The sequence below is a fragment of the Ochotona princeps genome, chromosome 30 (assembly GCF_030435755.1).
Source record: "Ochotona princeps isolate mOchPri1 chromosome 30, mOchPri1.hap1, whole genome shotgun sequence".
Lineage (NCBI taxonomy): Eukaryota > Metazoa > Chordata > Mammalia > Lagomorpha > Ochotonidae > Ochotona > Ochotona princeps.
In genome coordinates, this window is record NC_080861.1 from 444,222 (window position 1) to 451,058 (window position 6,837).

At 55.1% G+C, this 6,837-nt stretch overlaps 1 protein-coding gene across 1 annotated transcript in view; it reads right to left on the reverse strand.

Annotated features, from left to right (window-relative positions):
- SPSB4 (splA/ryanodine receptor domain and SOCS box containing 4) overlaps nucleotides 1–6,623 on the reverse strand; it is a 70,313-nt gene extending 63,690 nt beyond the window's left edge. Inside the window, exon 1 of the mRNA XM_004588349.2 lies at nucleotides 6,072–6,623. The gene's annotated coding sequence lies outside the window, so the exon portion shown is untranslated. The remainder of the gene's footprint in view (nucleotides 1–6,071) is intronic.
- Between the last annotated feature and the right edge of the window lie 214 nt (nucleotides 6,624–6,837).

Below are 6,837 nucleotides of genomic sequence, written 5' to 3' on the forward strand. Positions count from 1 at the left end.
TGAATAATGGCAGACTGTGAAAGATTAGCAGCTCGATACCACTGGGAAATCTTTAATAGACTGTGCACTACTTTGCAATGTACATGGCAGCACTTGTCAAAACGCAAAGCCAAGCTCATCGTGCGCCCTGCTTAGAGCCCTTCCGTGTCTTTCTGTGACTTTCAGAACAGACTTGGCCCAAACCCAAATGCTCCTAACATGTTCCACAGTATTCCCCAGCCCGCCTTGCTCAGCCAACCCTGCAGCCCATCCTCCCAGCCCTCCCACCCCCATGGTCCCTCTGCTCTGCTGCTGTCTATCTCTCCCTGCCCATCACAATGCCCACACATCTGGGTACCTGCAATGGGCTTGGGCCTGCACGCCTCTGGGGGGTCCCCAGCACAGTGCTGAACACAAGAGCCAGACTGGGGACCACTGGGCACCAGGGGCCAGGTTTCCTCCCACGACGCCCTCACAGGGAGGACATGATGGTGATGGTGAGAACTATCTACATGATGCAGAAGCTCCAACAAATGATTCGAAGCAACACACTGCCTCACAAAGAGCTGGGACCACAGAGCTTCGTGAACTTGGAAAATTTCTGGAATCACATTATTCCTCCACATTCATTTCTGTGCAGGACTTCCAGTGGCACTGGGGCTGGCTGGGTAAAGAGGGGTGGATTTAGTGAAGATGTCCATTCAGAACAGACCCACCCAACAATGACTGGGCTGAAGAAGCCCTAGGTTTTATCCATAGATGTCCAGTGGCTAGTGCCTCCAGCACCTGCAGGAGCTGAGGGTACTGCGGAAGCAAGCCCCTCCTCTCACCGCAGCACACACAGGGCCATCTGTCCAGTTCTAGGGGGACCTGTCTCATGCCTGTCTTCTTGGAGCACGAATCAATAAGGCTTTCCCCAGCCTGTGCTCCTCCCGGGGTTTCCATGGGAATCCTCCCACGTGGGGCTGAGCCAGGGGCCCCAGGGTGGAAGCTCTGCTGTCAGCAGCCTACGAGAGCAGGAGAAGGAGGAAGGCGGCTTGCTGGGCAGTGACCAGGCCAGCGCCGTCTGCAAGGTCATTTGAAAGAGACATGCCTCTAAGGCAGCCGGACCACACGTAGTTCTGGCAGGCCTGCTCACCACACAGCTGTCCCTGCTTCCCCCACCCCGACCCCCAAAGCTGAGTAGGCTGCTCCGGGCACATGATGGGTTCTGCTGCAGGACAGCTGGCCTCCTGGGGGACAGCAGGGCCTGAGACCGAGGAATGCACAACTCGATGGGTTGCTTGGGGGAAACTTCTTTTTTTTTTTTTTTACTTTTTTTTTTTTAATTATTATGCATTATGTGACAGTTTCATAGGCTCTGGGAATCCCCCCACCCCTCCCCACGCCCCTCCCCCCTGGTGGATTCCTCCACCTTGGTGCAGTATTACAGTTCAAATTCAATCAAGAGTCTTTCCTTGCAAACATATACCAAACATAGAGTCCAGCTACTTATTGTCCAGATGGGTTGAACAGTTTCTTGGGGAGACCATTTCTGGTCCAAAGTTAGAGCTGGTAGAATATCATCCCAGTCAATTAAGAGTCCCAATATAACATTAACAGCAATTTGTAGATTAGTCACTCTTCACCGTGGTGTTGGGGACTTTTCTGCACACCCCCCCCCCAAAAAAAATGTTCTGCACCTTAATTGTTGACAAATGTCTTGTTAGAGTTACAAGCCAGTCTAGATTATCCTAAAATCTGCCAAGATCAGTAAAATTATACTTCAACACAACAAATGGCTAAATACTAAAATGAAATAGACACGAGACAGCTGAATGGTACCTTATAGCCATTTTAAGGTATATAGCAGCCGGTCCTGTATACAAACTAAAATTGAAATGTCAATGAGCTAATCATAGGTTGTGGTTAAGAACTTGTTTTTTGTTTTTTTTTAACATACTGGTTACGCAAAACCATGTCAATTCCATAATGTTACAAATTGCTGTTAATGTTATATTCGGGGAAACTTCTAAGAGGAAAGCACAGTTGTCCTTACAGCTAACACCAACCCCACTCCCCCCAGGGTATCTCCCAAGGTGACCCTTCCTGGCCGGCTAATTAGTAATCTGAAAAGAAGATGCCTGGTACAGAGGCACCACTGTTGAGTCTTCCCTCAGGCGGTCCCGATAGAGACCTGTTGCAATTTCTCCAGGTTTCCCTGCTGAGCTGAGCTGGCTGGGAGCAGGGGGAGACTCCACCCAGAAGGGGAGCCCCAGGCTCTGTGTGTGCAGCTCATAGTGGGCTGTCTTGGCCCCAGTCATGCCTGGAAAAGGCAACGTTCAGGGTCAGTGTTAATGCCATTTGACAACATCACAAGCCAGGTGGGGATCTTCTGCTCGGCTCTACCTCCACACACACCCAGCACATGTAGACACAGAGCTCACTCAGTGGCTCTCTTGCTGGCCCCATAAATGGCACACCCTGAAGGCCCCAGCTTCAGCCCCATGCCTCATGCACCTTCAATGATTGGTGCCTCCAGGCCAACACAGGTACTCCAAGATACACACCAGCCTTGTTTTCTCTCCTGAGCACCTCTGCTCCCTGGCAAAGGCAGTTGGTTCCCTCCATCCTTAGCATCCCCCAAGGAGCACACCCCTCACAGGGTGGCACACAGCTGAGGAGCCAGGGTCCTCCCCATTCTGCATGCCAGGTCCTCTCTGCATGTCCATTTTCTGTTGGAGATCTCTTGTCTGTCAGATGCTCTACCCAAGTTCAAACCTAATGGGTTTTCCTGACTCTAATCTGCCTCCAGCTTGCCCTCCGCACTGCCAAGGGGACCAGTGTCACCAAGCTGACCACCCACGTGCTGAGAAAGGCTGGGCTCCTTAGCTTGGCACCTGTTCTTGTACATTTCTCCCACACTCATTCTCTCCTCACGGCCCACCTTGGACCTCACACCTGCACACCTTGTCCTCCTAGAGACGACACTGACTCTCCTTTCCTCTCGCTTCCCAAGCAGGTCCAGGCACAGCCCTCCCCCCCACCCTACCAGCCAGTCTCAGCCCTCCTACCCAGAGCAGCCCTTTCCTAGATTATCCATTGGGCGTCGTGTGCTGCATTTCTTGCTGGTGGGGCCAGTGCCCAAACAGGCCCTGTCTGTCTCCTAGACTAGTACCTGCTACTTTGGGCTGCATAGGACGTGCTTGTCTGACGAAAGAAGGAATACCCACTCTATAACCCTTAGATCATTTTGAATTTAGCCGCTATGCTACGCCGTTGGGCCCACCCTTAGGTAATTTTGAACATCAAACATTTCCTTTTCCACAATTTAAATCACAGTTTAGAGGGAGGCTAAGTTTAATGCTCAGTGTGTGAATTAAAAATCACATGCAATCAATTCCGTCCAATAAACTTCTTCTGAAGGCATTGTGGGTTTTGCTCCATTCGCCTTCTCAAAAAAGCAGCTGCTTTTCCTAAAGTTTTAGAACAACTCTTAAGTTCATAAGTTGAACAGAAGCAGAAAAATGGTGTGTTATTAAAATTATGCTGCTATGTATGCTGCTGGCTTCATATTTATTTTTAAAATCTTTGCCCCATACTTACGGCCATGTTTACAAGAGCAAGTGCACACAGTAAGTACTTTTTTTTTAACGACTGCAAGGCAGAGATTTCTGTTGACCTTGATACGGCTGATTGTCCTTAACAAGTGGCTTCCTCTAGCGGGGGCAGCCTGAAACCTGGTTCTTGTAGCGACAGAGAAGGAATCCGTCAGGAGGCTGGACGTGTGACAGGCAGGCAGCTCAGAGAAAATTCGGTCCCTGGCGTGGGGATTGCTGCTAAAGGACAAGGTGACTCTCCCGGCTGGCCCCTGGCCGCTGCCAAGGCTGGGAAGGAAATGCCCCAAGAGTAGGCCTGCATGAATGATGAGGAGGTTCCAACCCCATGAAAAGCTGAAGGGAAAATAGCCTGGGCAGGGCAACAGCAAGTGAGCAAGTCTTTGAAGTACTGGAGCAAACCCAAGAAGGCCAGGGGTGATGAGAGAAAAAGGCCAGAGGGGTGGGAGTGGGGCAGCAACCATACCCCAGTATTATGTGCCGTCTAGACTTGACTCCAGGACAGCTTGGAGGAAGACCTGAGCTAGGCAGGAATTTAATCTACTTATGTTTTTTAAGCGATGCTGCTGCTCAGTCGCCATGTGCTGGTAAGACGGAGTGTAGATTTTAACTAGCCTGTGTCTGCATGAGTCAGGTGGGTCCTCTCATGGTGTTCTGATGCTGTTTCGTGTTTGTGCATAAAGTGTCTTTTGTCAGTGTGGTCCTTTGAGAGGTTAATTTTTTTTTTTGACATTTCTTTGAGAGGTAGAAAGACATAGAAGCAGAGGTCCTAGCCACTGGTCAGCTCCCCAGAGGCAACAAAGGCAGCGCGTGGCTGGGTGGACTCTGGGGACCAACCTCTTCATCACTTCGCCTCCAGGGCCATATGAGCTGGAGTTGATACTAGGAGTGGACTTGGGGTTCTAACTCTGGTCGTCTGGTGGAGGGTACTACCTCCCAACCAGCCCACTTGGCTTTCTGCATGTTGACTTGAAGAGTCTTTCACACATTAAAAGTGACCATGGCCATTGCGATAGAAGCCATTCTTTCCCATCTGTCTTACGTCATCTGAGGTTTATGAGGATTTCTTTCCCTCCCTGACTCCCCCCCCCACACACCTCCCTGGGACAGGTCCTTCTCTGTATCATGGAATTGATCCATCTTTATCATAAAAAGGAAATATAGGGCCCGGCGGTGTGGCCTAGTGGCTAAAGTCCTCGCCTTGAAAGCCCAGGGATCCCATATGGGCGCCGGTTCTAATCCCGGCAGCTCCACTTCCCATCCAGCTCCCTGCTTGTGGCCTGGGAAAGCAGTTGAGGATGGCCCAATGCATTGGGACCCTGCACCCGTGTGGGAGACCCGGAAGAGGTTCCAGGTTCCCGGCTTCGGATCAGCGCACATCGGCTCGTTGCGGCTCACTTGGGGAGTGAAAGATCGGATGGAAGATCTTCCTCTCTGTCTCTCCTCCTCTCTGTATATCCGGCTTTCCAATAACAATAAAATTAAAAAAAAAAAAAAGGAAATATAACCTGCTCAAGGTCACAGGCCAGGCTGGCGCTGGAGATGGCGGCCCAACCCTCCACCCCCGGGGCCACAACCACACAGAAGTGTCCTCTTGGTCCTTCGGTCCTTCTGGCCCAGGGCAGCCCCAAGCTCGGGGCCACAGGCGCAGGAGCAGCCCCTCCCCCCAACAGTTTCCCCAGCCAGTCCTGGCCTGGAGCCCATGGTGCGGCCAGTACCACCAGGGCGGGACATTAGCCACGTGCGAGGCTCTGGCTTCCCCTTCTCCCTTCTTGGAGCCCCTAAACGGTTGCCTTTCCAATCCAAGCAAAGCCAGGAACCGACCCAAGCAGCTAGCTCTCGGGCAGGCGACCAGCCTCGCAAACCCCTAGAGTCAGGAGCAAGTGACAACAGTCGCAGCTTCTCAGTGCCTGCCGCGCCGGGCGCCTTACTTTTCTCCAGCCTGAATCCTCTGGACCAGCAGACTCGGCAGGGATGGCCGATCCAGCTACACTAACCAAGGAGCTGCCGCAGCTCGGGAAAGTTGGATGGCACGCTTGGGCTCCCAAAGCTCATTAAAACGTCAGCTGAGAAATGAGCGGGTACTTCCTGTGTGCCAGGCATCCCCTCGAAGCCCTGGGTACCCAACAGCCATGAAAAGCTGGGGCCCTTCTTATCCCCATCTCAAGGATGAGGAAACTGAGGTTAGGCGTCTTGCCCAAGGTCACCAGAGTGACGGACCTGCGACCCAAAGCCAGGTGGGAGACCTCAGAAGTTGGTATTTCTGAAACGGCAGGCTCTGGAACCCCGGTACGAAGCGACTGCCCTTAGCGCCCCAGTGCTGCGCGCAAAGCCACCAGGTTGGACTGCCACCCTCCGCAGAGGCTTCCCGGAGAACGCGAGCTGACCGACTCCCGGAGCCTAGGCTGCGATGAGTGCTACCCCGCACCAAGTCCGCGCCGCAGGCAGTCGGCCTTTGGCCCCTACCCGGGCTCCGGGGAGCTCCAGGGTACTCACCATAAAAGAGAAAGCGAGCGCCCGCCCTGGAGGAATCCCCAGCGCTCGCAGGTCTCCGCCGCCCGTGAGAAGCGTCTGCAGCCGCCGCCGCCCACTCAGGGGTGCCCGAGCGACCCCGCAGATGCTGGCTCCTTCTCGAGGGCCAGCGGCGCGTTCTCGCGGCTGGTGGCCGGCAGCAGCGCCCCCTCTGCCTGGCGGGGTGGCCCGGGAGTTGGGAGCGTTCTTGGCGAAGTTGGCGCCCGGTGTGGGAAAGCGCTTGACCGCGCCGATCCGAGGCGCGCGCCGAGGCCGCGCTCCAACCGCTCCAAAGCTTCGCGCTGACCCGGAGGGCGGCGAGTCCCGCGCTCAGGGCGCACGGGCCGCACCTGGGCCACCCGCCCCGGGCGCTCGCGGCGTCTTGCGCCGAGCCCAGGACGCACGCAGTAGTGGTTGCAGCTGGGGCCCGGGTAGGGGCTGCAGTGCGCTCATCGCCTTCCCCAGAGGCCAGGAGCCTTTGTGCGCTGGGCGCGCCGGCTGCCGCGGGCAGCTCTGGATGCTGCAGCCGCCGCCGCCGCCGCCGCCTCCCCCTCCTCCGCCGCCGCCGCCCGCTCCCCGCCTTCCCGGCCGGCCCGGAGGCTGCAGCTGAAAGCCGATCCGGCTGAGCTCATCCCTGAAGGCCACTAATCCAATAGCCGCGGAAGGCGCGGCCGCCGGGAACGCCCCTTCCCCCACCATTCCGGGCCCGGCCGTCCCAGTTCGGGCCGCTGCCGGCGCCGCCACCTTCCCG